The 20206-nt window shown below is 36.4% G+C and overlaps 1 long non-coding RNA gene, 1 other non-coding gene and 1 pseudogene across 3 annotated transcripts; 2 read left to right on the top strand and 1 right to left on the bottom strand.

Moving 5' to 3' along the window:
- Window positions 1-28: 28 nt before the first annotated feature.
- LOC149048191 (uncharacterized) lies at window positions 29-1909 on the top strand. The gene is made up of 2 exons (XR_016185255.1): window positions 29-205; window positions 1750-1909. It is a non-coding gene; the product is annotated as an uncharacterized LOC149048191 (long non-coding RNA).
- Window positions 1910-3186: 1277 nt separating this feature from the next.
- Window positions 3187-5469, top strand: LOC113664652 (uncharacterized). Its single transcript, XR_016184715.1, has 4 exons — window positions 3187-3315; window positions 3697-3917; window positions 4327-4525; window positions 5344-5469. It is a non-coding gene; the product is annotated as an uncharacterized LOC113664652 (transcript).
- A 5843-nt stretch (window positions 5470-11312) lies between these two features.
- On the bottom strand, window positions 11313-14468 carry LOC149048190 (uncharacterized; annotated as a pseudogene). The gene is made up of 3 exons (XR_016184714.1): window positions 14304-14468; window positions 12182-13322; window positions 11313-11522 (listed from the first exon to the last, which is right to left on the bottom strand). The product of XR_016184714.1 is annotated as an uncharacterized LOC149048190 (transcript).
- Window positions 14469-20206: the final 5738 nt, after the last annotated feature.

Below are 20206 nucleotides of genomic sequence, written 5' to 3'. Positions count from 1 at the left end.
CATGGTCAGCATGGTCAGCATAGCATTAGATTCCATCCACCAAAACCACCTTAGTCGAGAGGGACTGAGATGGAATGATGGACAACTCATGACTTGTTATACTAAATGAAAATTACGAAGCTACGACAACATGCCGACTTATCCCGATGACCTAAGTGTATCATTTGTTTGGGAAATTGCGTCAAAACTTTTTATTCAAGAAATGGTAAGTATTAATTTATTGTTCGATTGTAGTATTATAAAACATTTTACGCAATTTTATGCAGATATTTCACGTATTTAAAAGGTGCCCAGATGTTACGTAGTTTTGGTGGATGTCATTAGGGAACATCCACCAAAACTTTGACCAAAACCATCAACAATATATTTTTTTAATTTTGTCTATGGCCACTGTTAGATGTTCAGGGAGACAAAAGATTTATACCACTAATTAGCAGTTAGTGCTCTGACTAATTATTTTTTTATGGTGCACAATTGCTGACCGACCAAACGTTCATAATGATTATCATAACTCTTAACACATAGAATAAAGTGGTTTTGGTGGATGTTTCTCTCCATCCACCAAAACCACCATAGCAATTTCTGCTACTTCCTTACAGAAGACTGATGTGACCTGCTATTTGGAGTACATAACCACAATCTATTTCTTTGTATGTAGAGATATTTTGGAAAGTTCTTGAGTCAGCACCTTTTATTATTGAAACCATAATCATAACATGGTGCACAATATAGAATACAAAAGGTTCTGGTGTGGTAATCATGTAATCTTGAAACAGGAGAGTTTTTAACTGACTTAAACTGATTTAAACAGACATTTGCAACAAAATTCCAGGTCCAGAAATTTCTTCCACTATTTCCGCTAAAATCATAACCTTTAAGTACAACAAATCAGCACATTAGTAATTGTTATCAGGGGTCTGAAAATCCTATAAATCTTTCACATTTATTTCAAGTAACCTTTAATTTCACATGGATGAATAAGTATACACTCAAGATGCAGGATGTCTTACATTTTACAAACTATTTCCCTTTTTATGGATAGACAGTGAAAGGCCTTTGCCACATTGGTGAATCAAACCATTGTATACCATGCATTTTGTGATAATTGTTTGTTTTTGCTCACAATATCCAGAAAAATGGAGGGGATAAATTTAAATAGCAAATTCTATTAATGGTTAAAATTAAATAACATTGGAAGATCAAATTAACTTTGTACTGTTTAAAATTCAGTTTTGGTTTCTTGCTTATTCCAGCCTCTTAATATTCAAAAGCATTCCTTGTCATTTTTGTGTTCTTTTGTGTACATAACGTGAAAAATAAACACAGAGAAAGGAAACCACAAAGGATTAAACTTGAAGCTAAAGCAAAGTTTAAGTTGAGCCCTAGCTGATCCAAATACTTAGCACTTTGTATTGTAACCCATTTAGCAGTAAAGTTTATCTAATATATATATGTCTGCCAGCTTGTCACAAGTCTTACCCCTCTCCTTCAAAAGTCTCTATAAATTTTTCTTTGTGGTCCCTAATTGATGATATTAAGTATATTACAGCAACTCAATTTTCCTCTCTCAAGACAAGGTTACTCTAAATTTAACAAAGTAATGGACTTGATAAAACTCAAACTATAACTCAGCTGGCTGCTACTTGCAACCTTAATTTCTAGATATCAGTATACAATAATCAATATGTTATAAATAAGAACCCTAATGCTTAATTTTGCAGTGATCACCTTCCTCCTTTTCATTTGCAGACCAGACTGGAACCTCTATAGGTGTGTTTGCTTGTTTTGAGTGGGGATGGAAGAAAAGGAGTCATGCTGCATATCTGATTTATTAAATCGCATTTGTTCTGTTTATACATGAGTAGAACTACCTTGTTCTCTGAAAAAAATAAAATTTCTTGCATTTTTATCTGTGCTTTGCAGTCAAACTTCCTTGTGTCTTGGACAAGAAATCTTATTATCTTGAAAACAAAATCTTTGTTTCCAGCCTCCTGTAATAGGTAAATAACAGTGTAAGATGAGTGACAGTGTATTTCTCAAGTTATTTTTTGGAATGTGACAAAACGGAAGTGTCATATTGTGATAAGGAGCAAACATATGATTGCTTGATAGAAGGCAAAAAATGCAGAATTGCATATATTTTCTCCTTTGTCAGCAGCATATGTTAGGGAAAAGTTCTTATAATTGTTAACTTCTAAACCATCTTCAATTTAGCCAAGATTGAACTGTTATCACGTTTGTCATAAAAGTATTCTGAGATCAATGTCATATGACCCATTCAAGTATTTGACCTTTCGAATTAGCAAGCCATAGTTGACAGAAACACAAAGGTTGAGGATAAAAAGAATCATTATTATATACAGTACTTCTTCTGCATCTTTTCGTTTCCTTTTCTCTCCAGCTGTTCTATCTATGCCGTGCTGGCAATTGAACACTTTCCTTCCCAAAATTAGGAAAGGCACACCAGTAAAAAACGAATTTTTGCTCCTTAAATATCTCACGCCTCTTCCCCCAGTATTTTGTGACTTCTCTCCGAGGAAGGAGGTGTAAGCATTAAATTAACCCGAATGATTCCACAATTGTGGTATCATCCAAGCCATGCCAGAGGACTTGAACTAGATAAACTAGTGAGAATGCACAATAGCGATAGCAAAGCTTTGTAATGCTAAAGAGCTATATCAATATATATATGTGTTCCCGAAACCTTTGACAGCTTTAAAGAAAGAAAACTTCTTCGTCAATCCTGTTTCAAATTCCGCAATAAGTTTATGCGCCTCATCAACAGAATTTACGTATCCTAAATTATCTGCATGGCTACCATCAATGGTTCGCGACTTAAAATTCTCGCTATGCTGTTTCTGTTTGTTCCTCAAGAATCATGGGATTTACAGCTTTTGATGTTCGGCTACATCACTTACGGATTTCCGAGAATCTTCGGTTATGTTTTGCAAGTCATTAAATATTCCATCTCAGTCCCTCTCGACCGAGGTGGTTTTGGTGGATGGAATCTAATGCTGACCGATCTTCTCCCGGAAGGAGTCGTGTTCCATCTACAAACTAACCGGAATTTCCGGAATTTTTTTGTAAATGGTAAGCAACCTTTGTCTCTTGATCGGTGGACCACAATGAGTACTGGTTTTACCAGTAATTGTGTTATCCAATAAAGTCATTATTATTATTATCGGTGACTCGTGAAATTGCGTTGGTATTTTGCCTTTTCTATTTAGATCTTACCTCTGTTTTTAGACACAATGAGCAACACAAAGAAAGACAATAGAAGGAAAACAACACCATCATTCAAGTATGGTGAAAGAAAGAAGTAAGTGAAGTTGTTTTTTAATTACACAAAGTTCCAAGTTCTTTTCACATGTGAAGATGCATTCGTTGTCAGAATAAGCTCCAAAGTTTGTTGCATTTCAATGGCTAAATAAGCTTATAGAGTGATCTGTTTCCATAAGTTATGTAAACGTTTCTTTAATCTGAGTTTGCAGACTCCCTTGTGCTAATGCACTATAAAAGAAACCTAAACAGTTCTCAAATGGAAAGAAGGGGCAGCATAATAAAATAATTATACCTTCGTTAATTAAAATGCGCCATATCTGCATCATGCTCTCCTTCTTAATTGTTATAAAAACTCGAGATCACTGTAATTCGATTTTAATTTTGGTATATAAGAATTATTTGTTTCCGTTTCAGGATACTTTCTGGTGCAATTTATTGAGGACAATCTTAAGTTTATTGTTGATGAAACCGAACTGAGAAAGGAAGACAATACCACTTCCGCATTGTACCTGGACAAAAAGTACTACCCATGTGTGGTTCTGAGCGAGAGTGGGAGTTTCTGCCAATATTTTTCGTTTATAATTCATTTAGTCGTTTATATCTGTCATAAGTACTATTCGCAACAGAAAATTCATGTAAAGGTTCAGCCAAAACAGTTGCCTGCATATTTGTTTAAAGCATCCCTAGTCATAGGTAAAAGAAGGGTTATACTTGCCAGTCAAAAAGAAATGATAATACTGAAACTGCATGCAACTTAAATTAAATAACTGTAATGCACATTCATGTTCAACATAGGCAACAAGTATGACTTACATGCAAATCTTTTCAAGCCTTTGGGCCACAAATAAAGAATACAATAACAAGTGATTGAAATCTGTTTTTCACTCCCATCTAATGTGTTTAACAACTCCTAGACTGCGCTGCTAACTTTTGAAAACAGGAGCCCTAAAAATTTTCTTAGGCAACAGTCTTGTCAGTGGAAGGAGCATATATATGGAAATTGATCAAACTGTCATTAATGAACACATATTTTGATGCTTGCAGATGATTGAACTGTCACCAAGAAGGTGTATTTACATCTATGACAGCCATCTTACGAAAGCATATGCAAAGAAAACAGCAACTGCCACAGCTTATTTTCTGCTAAGCTGTTTTTACAGAGATAGTGAGCTGGTAGGGAGGAGTCTTGGAGGAAAAAATGGAAAACAGTGTGTTGGTACAGACATTCTTGAGAGCATCTTGAGTAAGTATAACAATTATACTTATTACAATAATAAAAATGTTTACATTGCATGAGCCAGTCTTCGAAAGGGCAGCTTAATGCAGTGAATTGGGAATTCTTAAAATTTTGATGGAACAATTTTTTTTCTAATAAATTCAGATGCATCTATAGAAATTGTCAATAACATGGTTTTGAAGTGCAAGAATTAACATATACAGAAACAGTAAGATGTTGATCAATGATCAGCATTTTACTGCTTTTACATATAATACTGTACAGTGTATAATGCTTTTGTTGTCAATCACCATTTGCAGCTGTCCACTAGCTTGTATAAAACACAGTAAAGATGAAAAGCCTTTGATAGTGTCCCTAAAATGGCTTATTGCTCATATGACTATATACAATCAAAGTATAGAGAACTTAAGTATAGATGTTTTTGAGATGGCAATAGCAATGGCGACCACAATAAGTTTACTTTTATTCCAGTAGTGCTCAAGTTACAAACTTTTCTCTTTTGTAGCATTTATCTTAAAGTGCTTAAAGCCTTTATCATTATCATTAGCGGTTCAGGTATACTAAAAGCAGTTGCCTTAATTCTGATCACCATTCCCATCTCAAAAATGTCTTTGCTTGCTGTCTAATTCTGAAAAACTTGAAACTTGAAATTGGCATGGGATACACAACATACAAAAAGTGGTGACTTACATGAAGTTAGTAAAAAAAGTTTAAGTAATCTGTAAAAGTGGTTGCCCAAAGAAATTAGTCACAGGGATCATATTTGGCTATGTTCTTGATATCATTAGCTTCTCTAAGCCTTCCTTAATCTTATTTCTTTGTAGGTTATACAAGAAAGAAGTTCCCAGGCATGACATCTGATAGTGGGGTCAAAATAGCATTAAGGAACAAGATAATCAGTCTTGAAGCTGAGTTGAAAAAAGAAGACAGCCCAAATTGTTGATTCATGAAAAATGTGCAGAAAGCTTCTTAAAACACCTGTTTAAAATCTATCTTAGATACAGTGATGGAATTATTAATGACAATTTTTAATCTTTATAATATATTTTGTATATTAATTGCCAGAAACAAGAAGACAAGGTGGTTAGTTTATTTTAGTTGAAAGAAATCTAGCCATTACTGCATTGTTGCTGTGCATGATTATAAATTTTTAAACAATTAATATATTTTTATCAAATTCAGTGAGTTCCAATTAACTTGCTTGATCAGAGTAAAGGTGCTTTTTTTTATAATATTGTGAAAACCTCTTTTTCAGTCAGATTTACTTTTTTTTGAGAGTACATTTGTAATGCATAAGTCACGTTTATATGTTGATAACAGTAAATATGTTACCACTATAGATTGATTAAGCTTGTCTTTCAATTATATTTAGTTCTACATGTATGCATGAAGTATACTTAAGGTATACTTTAAGTATACTCTAAGTATACTTTAAGTATACTTCTTTTAAAGCATCCTTCAAGTATACTTCTGTTAAGGTATACTTTAAGTATACTTTTTAGGTGGCCAAAAGTTGTGTACTTAAAGTATACTTCTAGTAAGTATACTTCAAATATACTTTAAGTACAAATGAAGTATACTTTTTAAAGTGTTGATCACTTATAAATTTAAAGTATACTTTAAATGTACTGAATTTCTACAAGGGAAGTAATCACATGAGTTTTCCGTGCTATTTGGAATAAATTTATGACAACTGGTAAATTTTATAAAATACCATGGGTATATTTATACAACACTCCAATTAGAATCATGCGATTATACCTGCACAAAGTACTTAACTTAATCTTAAATCAACCACAGTTTACTCACCAGACAATTTTATAACAGATAATAAACCAAATACTTTAAATCCAGGGTATAGAGCAGTTATTTGATTCATGAGGAGATATATAATAATATCAAGAACAATAACAATAATAACAGGTTTAATGGTGATAATTAAAAGGATAATTAAAATTTTAAGGATCAAACCTGGCATCTGAATGTGAAGTCTGGTTTACGGAATAAATAGTGAAGCAGACTTTCCATTTCCGTAATCTTAGTAATGACTGAAAAAATAGGAAATCCAGGTTTTCAAAAGCAACATAAATGGACAACATAAAGGGGGAACACTTTAAACTTTGTGCTGGCAACAAAGCATACCTTGTAATTTTCAACTTTTACCTTGGAATCAATCAGCAAAAAGGTGACCAAAGAACTGCACTGCAGTCCTATTATCAGAGTTGATGAGTCATGTCACCCTAAGAATGTACTTATGAATCTATGTGATGGAGAACAACTATTCAAGTTGAATTGACCACTAATGCATTCGCTTAGAACTATAACTTTACTTATGCCTATGCCACTTTGGTACTAATGTTAGTTAGCTTCCTGCTCTTTACAACATTTTCATAGTGGACAGCGATTTTGTATAAGTTCTCTATGTAATAAGGTATGCCAAAAAACATATCCATAGTGATTTCTTCAATGTTTGAGAAAAACATTATGGCTTTCCCCTCAAGGATTTTAGTTAATGCAAGAATTGTAAAGATCAAAGACTTAATTCAAAGTGCAACAAAACTTGAGTATCATGCTTGTCTCGTTTCCACACACAATATTGAAACATTGAAATCCAGAGACAGATCATCCATTGTCCGAATTCAGTATTACCAGAAGCCTTTCAAATCCATTGGCATGGCGATGATTATAGGGTTACTTATCTAAATTTTTCATAAAGGTCTTCTAAAGCAAATAGAGTGAAGTTCTACCTTGTGTTAGCTCTTGGATAGTTTCCCAGCTGCGTAGAAGAAAAACCTCAGCCGATCAAGTTCAAAAATTAAAATATTTAAGCAATACAATACTTTTTCCGGGCTCTATAACCTGTTACAGCATCCGCTTGGAAACTGAATGGACAAATTAAACGATGCGTACGATGTTCACTAATGTTACACCACAGTTAGAACAGGTGCAGATCAAGTTATTCTGTACGCTTAAAGTTTCGTAGATACCACAAGCGTATTGCACTCTGGGATCATCCCACCGCACTGTGGGCTCGTTTACGGCCAGCGCTAACCAAGTCGGCGGATGAGTGGACGGGGAATTTTGAAAAATTTGAAAGGTTTAAATTTAATTGTTTCCGTAGGTTTAAAACTGAAAGAAACACAAGAAGAATGTTAGGACTTATACCCAAACCATTCCTCAATTAAATCATGAGAAGTAAATTTTAGAAGCCGGGTTAGTTCCTTTATTTACAAGACCCCGACACTCTAAAAATTGCTTGGGAAGACTCACCATCAAGCCTACCTGATATTATTTAGAGTGGAGCCGAAAAGCTTACGTATTTACACAAAATGAAAGGATAAAAACTCAATTTAGTTGCATTGTGGAACAACAACAGCAAATACGCCAATATTTTAAAGTTTGCCAAGAACTGATTATGAACTGATCAGTCGCTCAAAGGGAAACGGAAAGCAATTGAGAATGTATACTGTTGATCGATACAGAAAAATTAAGTAGTATCTGAGATAAAAGAGATGCTGAAAAAAAACTCTTCTCTGCCACTCGGCCTCGTTCCTAAGCGGTTATCGTGAAACTTAGAGACCCCAAAGTGAGTTGCTTTCCACTTCCTGAGAACCGGAGACGAGGACGTAGCTAGCAAGGGGGAGGAATCTGCTAGCGCCGTACCGAATTAAATTTTAAGGGTTTCGTGCAATCTTATGGTGCGCTCCGCCGCCAGTGTTCGTGGTTGTGTAAATTAGGGATGCCTGATGTCTCAGTCATAGACATAAGGGCTGGAAGGAGAGCAGATGGGTGCCTGCCTCATAATTTGAAAATTATAAACACTTGGAGAAAAACCTCCTAATATAAAGTTGCTGGCTTTAAAGTTTGACTTCAGCCAAAATGATGTGCTAAATGTGAAGTACTCTATATGTTATTACTCTATGTTGGCTCTTGTTAAAAGTGTTTACTGAAAATCCAGGATATAGTTTACAATTTTCTATCAACAAAAAGCGACTACAGCTCTTACGAAGGCCAAATCTTCCCTCTTTTCTGGTGTCTCGGTAAAGGGCTCTTTTCAATCACTGTCAAGCTTTAATCTCTTCAATCATTAACTTCGCCATGAGTTGACCGTTGGACAATCATATCGAAACAACTTGCTTTCTTCAGGATTCATTATGTTTTCATATCAAAAAGAGATGTTTTGCAATCCTCTTAATAAAATTATCACCATGAAAAATGTCTCACTGTAAAAGTATTCTGGGAAGAAAGTGATTTGGAGCAGACGAAAGAAATCTTCTTTTTCAATATTTAAACAACTGGACAGTGGTTTAGCATGGTCTGTTCTCTTATCGTCAACGGTAATTGTCATCTCAGTGGCCACAATATCGACGTCAAATAAAACGATTCCTTAAATGCGTGACCATTGCGTGACAAGTGGACGCGAGCGGCGTTGTCTTTACTCTCATCGACAACGGCAAATTGGCCGATCAGATCGCGACATTACTGCTACTTATGGTTAAATAAGTCTACAGTCATCGATATTCCAAAAACAGCCGCCCCTACTACCATGGAAAATCAAACTTACAAGCACTGCAAGCAATGGAAAGAGCGCAACATTTGTTGGTAGTTTTGCGATATGAAGGACGCGAAACTTGGAGAAAGGAAGCATTAAACTCTATGTTTGGGCATAGAGGAAGTAGGCATTAAACTCTATATTTGGGCTCTTGGTTAACATGCACAGTAATTTAATTTTTAAGTTTTAGCTTCAAAAATGAACTGATTCCTTTTTACTCTTTAATTTAATTGCATAAGAAATGTTTTAGATGAGTTGTACATACTTTATGTCGTGCCAGGCTTATCATTACAAACTAGAATTTCTTCGCTTCTTAGCAGGTGGTTATCATGATGTGAGATCACCTTGGTACGAGCCTGACACCTTTTGCTGACGACTGAGGTCTTTGATTTTACGTCTAAGTTGATTTCAAGGTTAACTTGAAGAGTTAGATAGCAGAGCTGCTATCTTATTAAGTTTTGTTTCCCTCACAAGAACAAGCTCAACTATTCTTGGGTACACAGTTAGCTCCTGGGACTGCGACGTCTCGTGCGTTAAGGAAACAAAGAAGCAGTTGCCGAGCTACAGCACTGCTGGACTTTTCAAAGCACTAACTAAAAGTTCCTGTGCGTAGCCCGTAGCATATGCCGTTTTATTGTGGAAGGAAAGCGCCAATGACAAACTAATTAGTCTTAAAGGAAAATGCAAAGTAACTTCTTTGATGCAATCGCAGAGAGTTTAGAATATGACTTATAAAGATCTAAAGGTAAACAACTAAACATATTGCTTTCGCCATGCAACAACTATTGACAAAAACATGGACGATCTTTTACAGATGAGGATCAAAACCGACAACATAAGTGCTTATAGAACTGAAGGAAATGAGATATGGCCAAATTAAAAGTTATGAGCAAATAAGAAAGTTTTGAAATTCTAAGTTCTACTGATTTTTAAGGGAAGACCACAGAAATTTTGAAGATAAGACGAGGGGAAGAGCTTCTATTTTGCAATTTCATTAGCTGGAGCTCACCAGCAAAGATTAGTTCTTTACATTGTATTTCATCCTCGGATCAAAATATTAATTATTTCATTTAATATAATCCTTTACGAGAATAACAATCCCACTAGAATTTGCAATAATTCCAACCTGAGGATCCGCAGCTCAGTTGTTTATAGCGCCCAGAAGTGCTCGGGTTCGAATCCTGTCGAAGTCTGAATTTTTCAAACTTCTTTTCTTGAATTTCTTTACTGATGTTCGCTTTCAAGGATCATGTCTTTACTGATTTGTTACTTTGAACACTTAGATCAGGGTCTTACTAATTGTGGATTCTGATGAATAACCACTACTCGGTTTTGGAACAAATTTTTCTTCTGGAAATTTGGTCAGTAAAAAGGCATAAGTAAAAACAATTGTCATTTTTGGTGATAAGTATCATTACTGTCACTTTTCAGGAAAACACTGGAGTCGCATAACATCGTGAGGTATTTTTACAGTAAATGATCTGAACCCAGAAGGAAGAGGTTAGAGAAGTCCTAAAAGTATCTTTTCCAGTGTCGTTTCGACACCCTGAGTGGAAGTCATCACCAGAGTCTCCCGCTCAGCTTATTAAAGTCATTCCTTGTTACCAAGAGCAATCCTTTCAGTACCGCTCTCACCCAAGCGATCTGAACACACGAAAAACAAAAACAAAAAATTAAAAATGATAGCTGTAATTAGTCCAACCAAACCAACACACCACAAATATGGTCATAAAAACTTCTATCAACGGACGAAAGTTTTGTAATGAAACGTTAGGTAAAAAAAATCATAATGGTATGTTATTACATTTGCAGACGATAAATAAGTCTGACAGTAAGACTGATGATTTACACCGAGAAGGCTCAGTCGGGCCATTCCATGCCGAGCCTGATTTTGTCGATTAAAGCAGGTGCCTGAAAATGGACTTTTCATGACTCCTTCTTCGTGGTATCGGACTGTGCCTTCTTTCTTTTACGCTTACGCTTAATACACACCAAACGGACGCTTTCATCTAAATCCTTACGAGATTAGCGTGTAACTACCTAGGTAAGAAATAATGGAAAACTAAACACGCCTAGTCAGAAAAAGTCTACAAGGTTTTCAAAAGATACATCCGTACACTTAAGTTACATTGGGAAAGATAGAGTTTTCTTTACAGGATCTTCTATGTGATCGTCTGGTACAGTAGCAATACTGCAAACCATACAGACAACATTATGTTTGAATTTGATAAGAATACTCTATCAAAAGGTGCCTTGCATTTCCGGTTCTATTTCATTAATTATTTCTTCCATAGTTGGTCTGGCCTGAGGGTCTGTTTCCAAACATTCTCGGATAAGAGCTCGAAGCACGTTGTTTGCCACCATTGCTACTTGTTGTTGTCGTCTTTCAGGATCTGGTAATTCACGGAAGGACATCTCACGAAGAAGTACACCAAAACTGTAAACATCAACCTGACCACAGAAAATGAATAAATAAATGACAGCACAGAGAGATACAACACCGTGCACGCTTTTACGGCTATTGTGGGAAAGTACCCAGAATAGGCGGAATATGAAGAAAGTAACTCTTGCTGCATGGGAATCTTATTAAACCAACGCTTTTGACGGCGAATGCAGTTACAGAAATGATTTGATTTTAGCCTTTTCCTAAGAAATCCCCTCCTGCACTTTAAGGTGAGGGAGGAAACAGCATTCAAGCATTGTTTCCTCTCTCACTTTAAAGTGTATTTGAGCCTTAAAGTGTATTATTGAGCAAACTATGAATTAGTGATCATGAGACACCTCTTACTTTTCAGATTCTTACTTTTGCAAACTGTAATTTACATATAAGAGCACCATTTCTATATGAGGAAAGCAATTTTTTCGACTGGTGGTTCAAGTTTGGAAAGATTTAGTTCCGAAACTGAGGTAAAAAAGGCGGCCATTGTAAAGAAGAGAACTACCCGTGAAGAAAATGCCCAATTACAGAGAAAGGAGGCTTTTATATTACTCTCCGCTATCAAAATGTTACGATGTCTAAAGGTATAGCACATAAAATAAATTGGAATCAAAAAGCACGAATAATCTCATCGAGTCAAAAAAGTGCCGTTAGATCATCAATCTGAGCTAACCTGGACTGTTTGGTTTGTAGCGCGTGCTTCTGGTGCACTGTAAACTAGGGCCCCAAGTGCAACTGTCATGGTCTGTTTCTTGAAATTAGCAGTGCCATAATCTGACACTTTAGCTCGCCATTGAGTACCTTGTCTCCAGAGCAACACATTTGCACTGTTGATGTCACGGTGAATAGGGATCGGCGTTTTTAGTGGAGGTAGTTTAGTCCTCGAGCCACATCCAGAGCAATAACGGTGATTTCTGTCTGAGAAACTGATCTTTCCTGTAACAGTGCTCGCAAGCTTGTTTCCATGACCTCTGTAAGAAACAAAGGTGTGTGGTCGTCGTTTGTTGCTCCAATGAATTTCAGTAAACAAGGGTGTCGACATCTCGAGGCAATGTCCATTTCTCGTTCAAACAACCTGCGGTTGTGAGGAGAAAGAATCAAATCATGTATCGTTTTCACGGAAACGACACAACCACAGAACCTTTCTAGGACAACCTCTCCCCTAGCACCTCTACCGAGGGATTTGGTCGTCAGCTGAATTTGATGACGTGGAATAACCCAGTCTGGTGATCTTTGAGCCTGATTGTCACGTAATATCTGCTGAGCTGTTGAAAGGCTTCTTTCTAGTTCATTCTTTTCCCGGTCTTTTCTTGTCAGCTGTTCTTCTAGCTCACCAACTTGTTGTACCGTAATTCCTAATCGTTCTTGCAAAGCAACAGTTGCTCTGTCTTTCTCTCTGATCTGAACTTGAAGATCTCTCAGTTGCTGATTCATTTCCCTTAATGGCAATTCCGATTCAACTAATTTTTGCTCTTTTCTCTCCAGGTGCTCTTGCATTTTGGTCTTCAGCTGATGCATTGCACGCAGGTTTCCGTTTTGGCGATCTCTTTCCTTTAACAAGTTGGCCTTTTCCGACTCTTTCTCCCTTAGTTGTGCTTGAGATTGTGAAATCTGCTCTTCCATCGCTCGCAGTTTTTGGTATAAATTCCCTTCCTGTCTAATTTTCTCCTCCAGTTGTTGATTTTTTGTATTCAAGCGAGTTTGGAGGTTTAGATTTATCCCTTCATTCTCTCGCAACTGGTCATCTTTTTCCCTGAGCTGTTCCTGTAAGTTGGATAAGCGAGCTCTCATTTCCTGCCGCTCGGTCCGGTTCTCTAGCGAAGAAAAATCGACAGAGAAGTCAAGAAATGTACCGAATTCACCACAGCTCACCCACTTGAGACATTCTCGTGCTGAGTGAAAGAAGATCCTCGGCTGCATGCAAATGACCTCTATCTCTGTTAAAGTACGTGCCAACCAGTTACTACTAGCCACGATTAGAGATTCCAAAGACTGACCGAACTAACCTCGTACTTAGATCCTACCGTTTAACTGTAACTAAAATGTAGGGACCACTCAACTGCTTGGCCGTGAAAAGTCTGGATACAAGACTCTGACCGAACCTAACAGAAGTTGTCTTCAAATTGAGCTAATACCCTTAATAATAACAATGTACATGAAAAAATTGAGCGCGTCTGAGAGGCTGAAAACGGATGCATTTTTCATGTAATACGAGTGCAAATTACAAGAAGAAGCAAGTTTTCCTATTTTAGCTCTTGCAGTGCTACTCACTATTTTACCATTTTTAAAAAAGTTCCACATAGTAGAGACATACGTTGTTTATCAGGCGTACTTTCCTCTACGAAAAGGTACAGTTTACGACAGTAAGATAACAGGAATCTCTCACACGTTTAGTTCGTGTTACAAGCTAAAGAGAGTGGACTGAAAAAGTAGAAGAGAGTGGACTTCTTCATTCGAAAAAAATTACTCTAAACTGCTAGTGATTATGATAAGGATGAGCTAAGTCGAGAAGAGTACTTGCCTAAGAATCACCTCATTCTTCAAAATAGAATGTGATGATCAGTAAGATCGTTGGAAGAGTGAAATTTCCTCAACTTATCAGTCATTGTCAGTCAGTAACAAACTTACTTTCTCATGAACACACCATTAGAACATCATGCAATATAGCATATAACATGGTAACTTTAAAATAAGAATTGAAATATGAGACCAGTACAAAATGCTTATTTTTATGGAACAGTCTTGTTACAGTAGTTATAATCATTCTAGAAAATCAATGGTTCTGCTGTCAGTACCATTTGATGAATTTCTGGGGACCTGCTCCTTTGCTGATCCAGCCCTTTGTCTAAGAGTTACTGATACCTCAAAAAGTTCAATAATGGCATCAATTATGACCTTTGCCTGAAAGAAAAAATAACACATGCTTAGAATAATTAATAATTGCAAGTGCTTGATGAGCAATATTTAAGATTAAATGTTATTTGACTTATTTGCACACTTACTTGAGTAGTCTCATCTTCTATCCTAATACCTTCCAAACTAGTAGTCAGTGTCACCCTCTCTTTGTGCTGCCCCTTTTTCTTTGCCTGAGCCTAGTGTAAATAACGATAATAATAATAATAATGATGATGATGATGATGATGATAATAATAATAATAATAATAATAATAATAACAATAATAAAACAGACACACATTATTACTAGCTAGCATTCCAGGACTGAAAGGATTATTATGTTACCAGAAGGATGAGCAAAAAGATATTGCTGTGCATTGGGATAAGGTAATAGAGATGGAGCCAGGTACCAAATTGGGCTGAATGAAGGGCAGTTTATGACAAGCTTTCATGATCAACTATAGGCAGTATCAATTTGTCATATTGCCAGATTTGCCTGTGGTAAGTACACTGAGAAGTTTTTATTACTTACTGGTAAGTTATAATAATGCAATTCAGGCAGTTTTATGGTGGCATGTTCAAGGAATAACACAGCCTATAATTGTCATGTTTTAGGATATAACACAACTTATAATTGCCATTATGGCAAAAAATAAATTTAAGCTTTGATTCAAGTTCATGAATTAACATGACTCATGAACAGGTACACTGCATCTTTAATTTCCTTAAAACCTCACCACACATATCCCCACCCTCTGGGCTAGCAACATCTGTTATTCCTACAAGCTTTGAATTAAAAGTAAGCAAACAGTGTTAAAACAATTTCAAAAAATTAAGGAAAAGGGGGAATTTGACTCATAAATTGGCAAAATCAGCAAAAATTGCAACTGAAGAATATTGGCCAGACCTTGCACTGAAATTTGGTTCCTTCTCCATTGGTTCCCATTTTCTTAATAACAAGAAAAGAAGAAAAAAATCCAAATTTACTACCAGAAGTATCAATATGAAAACTCTAACTGAATTCTAATGCACAAAAAATAAGAACACTTAGAATTAATGCCATTAAGCACAAAGTAAACTTGCCTATAATTTGTGGGCAAATTGTTTTACACCTAACCATGAACCCATCATGGCCTTTAGACATAAGACTGCCCAAAAGCAAAATTTATATGGGCATTAAATAGTTATGATTTTACAGAAAATGGCTGTACATGTAGTCTTACAAGGTCCTATATTTGAGTTTCAGTTTTATTCAATCAGTAATATTGAATCCCTATCCCTCAAGCAACAGTTTTACCTTCCTGCATTCATCACTTCCACCAAGTCAAAAAGTGAAATACCCAACCATGCCCAAGGTTACCCCTTTGGATTTCCAAGGACTTGTTTCCAGTTTCCGCTATCATAGTATCAACGACAGTCATGACACTATTTCCTGTGTTAAATGTTTAGTCAAAGCATGGCTAAAAAACTAAGGGCATCAACCTGGAAGAGATATTTTTACTCCTACTTCACCATGAAATGGACTGGGCCATATATTTTTGTTGTGTGTGCCACCAGATCACTATAAGACTTAAACAATTATGGTAGAAGCTTAGCTGCCTCATCAAATTTCAAGAAACAGATGAAATAACGGTTTCCTTCACAATTATTTTAAGACTGATTTTCCTTTTAGAAGAATTTTCTGATCTCTCTACTTAAGGAATCTTTCCTTATCATATAGCTTTAGTTCTTAGTATTTTTATTGTAATACATAACATAGATAACTTATCGAACCACCATGTACTCTCCGATCCCCAGTATTGTGCTATCCATGCAAACATTACAATGATCATCGTTTATTGAGAGGTGAGGTTAGAATGCGCAACATATAAACGTCATATTATGTCATAATACACTCGCTAAGCAAACAGAGTCTTGCACTCATTTAGTCTCTTCACACGCCAGCCGAATAAATCGTTTGAATTTGACTGCCAAATTTTATATCAACGGATATTACATTCAAATCACCTCATGCAGCCACTGAGTGGAACTCGAAGGCTTTCCAGTATATTTGCTTGACATGTGGAGTTGCTACCACAACAAAAAGAGTAAGGTTAAGCCATACAGAACGATCCAATGGCGGAAATATAAACCCTTTGTGTTCTTCAAAGCTATTCCAAGCTGCTTTCGGTGTAGGGTAGTCATTTAAGTTCAGCTATTCATTTGAACAGTTCGGTGTGTTACTTTCGCAGCTGAAAACCGTTTAGTTTGAAAACATTCAATGCATGACTAAAACACCCTCCCTTCAAAATGAAACGCAGCAAAGTACCAAGGTGATCTATTGGGTGAACGTGAAGTCATTTGTGACGACTGGCCGCTACCTGTTCATTCTAGACTTTCTAAAAAAAGTCTATCATTATTCAACGGAGAGAATGGGAGATAAAACTGCCAATTATCACAAATAAATCTACATTACTTTGCAAGGTGAAGCATTTTCTACGCAATATACTGCCAAGTTCAGGCATTCGGAATTTTAGAAGTCTTTTAACCCAACGTAAGCTCTTGTCACGCAATACTTTTTGTCCCAAGGGGAAGGAAGTGTACATGCGGCGACCGCTGGGTCGAGAGTTCTGAATGCGCATTGGAAGTTGATTTCCCTTTTGTTTTGTTTTGTTTTTCGGATCAATCAACGACATCTTGTGGGAGGGAACGTATTTACGAACAAAGTTATTTGAAGCGCTTCTAAAAAAAGTTCACGGCTCTTCACTGAGGCTCTCATAGGGGTGTTGGCTTTCACCGTGAACGGTTAAAATTATGGACATTTTACGGCTAACAATTCATTTTTTCCGTTTGAGGTTACGAGGAAAATTTTTAAAGTTAACTGTTTTTATGTCTGACCGTTAAATTTTGTCAAGTTTACGTGTAAAGGCTTAACAAATTTATGCCGTTTTACGGCTAATGGTTGACCCCATTGAGAGCCTCTTACCTCAAGATTGTAGTCATGTTAGTCTTAGACAGATAGAAGGGGCGTGTGATTGCAGATTATTTTTTCTAGGGCTACCCTCAATACACAGTCCGCTATTATTACAGCATTCCAAATGCAACAGAGTCTCGTTTGAATGAGTGACAAAATGCTGTGGGTTATTTTGCTGGGGATTTGATGAAAAAGTTGAGCCAGAACTGAAATGCATCTTCCATGGTGTTTCACCAAAATACAATTTGCGACAACTACAAGGCTAAATGAGGAGTTAACAGCAGATCTGACCCTTGGAACAGCATCTTCCCCAATATGCAATGTCTTAAGTAACTTCTACTCTGTATTTGAACAGAATTTTCTCTTGGCATGTTGGTCAGTCATAAGGCAAACGAAACAAATAATGTTTTATTACCTAATCTTATGACTGAGTCACACACGTGTACCTGAAAGATTTCTTCTGTCGGTAAGGACTAAGTCAAAAACTGAGAATTTTGTACATTAAACATTATGCCAATTGTATGGTTTTGTGTTGATTCAACGCATTTTTTCAGCTTGAGCCTTGGCGCCAGCGCACTTTACGATTTTTATTCGGGGATTGTTGATCTCATTATTTTCATTCATTCATGAAGTCGACTTTTGTTGTCAGTAAAGCCTATTGTGTTTATATGATAAACAAGATAATACGTGGTTGCTTGTAGATATGAAATTTCTCTTATCGTTTTCAACTCGACATCTCACTTGTTCGCTGCGCTCACTCGTGAGCTATCGAGTCGAACGCTCGAAAAGAAATTCCATATCTACGCGCGCCCATGTATTATTCTCCATGTATCACAAATGCGAAAAAGATAAGAGCCCTGCAAGAAGGAAGCCTTGCGACAGTTCAGAGCTAAAGAAAAGATAATTGAAATTTGTAAGTTACAATGTTGGAAAACTAAGCAATCATATTCGTACTCATCACTTGAGGAAAACTGGCGGCATGCGGTCGAAATTTCGCGATCCAAACCAGAAGTTACTACTTTGTAAAACAAATCGTAAAAACTCGTTATTGGCAGATTATTATAAAGATCTTTTAAAGTTGAAAACAGGTCCATACGTATAAAAGGAGTTAAAAATGAACATCTTAGCCTAACTGATAGATTCTTCGGCGGATTCTTGTTGTACATTTAGAAAACATAATTTTAAGTGAACGATATTTGCTGAATGACGGCAGTCAAATTACCCTTACGTAACTTAATAATGTCTTAAAACATTAACCTCCGTGGTAATAAAACGATATCCTCTCTTTTCTTGATTATTGAGTGGCTTTTCTTTTTACTATTTCTACATCCGAAACTTTGATCCAAGAGTTGGCAAAGTGCAAACACATTTTCGCATGGAATACGCATAAATTTTGCGATTCGAATTTGAACAACAGAGAAGCCGTTTGCACCATAAACCGCTTTACAATATATACATTTGTACGCTTTTATACGCTTCCTCGAAGCAGCTTCTACTAAGTAATGACATGTTGACAATAAGGTTTTCTTTCTATGTCTACCAAAGAACATTTATAATTGGTATCATATTTGCTAAATATCGTTATTAAATAATTCCACATAAAAATAGCCCCAAAATAGTCTTTCTGCAAAATTTTGAATCGTTACAGATAAGACTAAATAAACGCAAGTCTCACGGCAGCAAGCTTCGGGAGCACTTGCAAAACCAGGCATATTTCGGACAGATCGAGTAAAGAGGCTATGGCCTAGGTATCCGTTTCAACGTAACCTCTCCAGTTCACTTATGATCTCTGTCATGTCTGGTCCTTCCCTGGGATTTGTCTTCAGACATCGACACACAAGTTCCCGCAGGCCATGGTCTGCCACCATATTTACTTGCGCTAGGCGCTTTTGTGGGTCTGGAAACTGCTTAAAGATGCACATTTCACACAGGAGAACACCGAAACTGTAGACATCAATCTTGGAAAAACAAAAGCAAATGAATCAAAACAAAATCAACTTTCATTCGGTTCTCGGGAATAACTTTAATATTGATGAACCTGCAAAGCTTTCCCTCCCCTTGAGACAAATACCCGAGCACGAACAAGAGAGTTCGTGAAAGCAACCTTCTCTCGTTCACGAGTGTGACAGGTATAATGCTGTGTGTTTGTGTGTCTTATAATCGCAATTTCAAGGTTGTTCAAATTATTGATCTTTGCTCTAGATGCTCGATTAGGTCTTTGATTTGTGTAACGAGATTTTTCAGTAGTTATTTCTTGTGCTTAGTGAAGTTCCTAGGACTGAACTGATCATGGTTAAGGATTTGACTATGGCTATGGTTGGCTATCTTTAAGGCTTTGTCATTACCGCATTACCGTCAAAGGGAACTACATGCTTATTCTGTGATCTTAATTACAATGGAGCCTCGATTTAAAGAAGTGGCAAGAGAATGGGGAAATTGGTTCGTTATGTCGAGGGTTTGTTACAACGAAAACCTCGATTTCACAAATTCGCGGAAAAACAACTAAAATGTTTGTTGTATCGAGGGATAATTAAAAGATTTAAACTTTTTGGGTTTCTTTTGTCTTTTTTTTGTGGTGTGACGTCGCCTTACCCGGCATTTGGGGGTCGGAACGATTACAGGAAATTAAATTTGTGCTTTGATTTCTATAAGAAAGCTACGGTACACTGTACAGGTCTGTACATGGCTACAACGCTTTTCTAATTAAGCAGGGAATATTTGTTAGTAAGCCATTCAAGGAAACGTCAGTGTCCCAGCGTTAACGACAATGCCAATTATTTTAATATTCAAGTGTCTGATCAACTTTCTCTCATATCGCTCTTTTGCAACTTTAAATAGTATCGAAAACTA

This window comes from Pocillopora damicornis, chromosome 3 (genome assembly GCF_964200805.1).
Source record: "Pocillopora damicornis chromosome 3, jaPocDami1.2, whole genome shotgun sequence".
Lineage (NCBI taxonomy): Eukaryota > Metazoa > Cnidaria > Anthozoa > Scleractinia > Pocilloporidae > Pocillopora > Pocillopora damicornis.
This window is presented reverse-complemented; position numbering and strand designations above follow the sequence as displayed.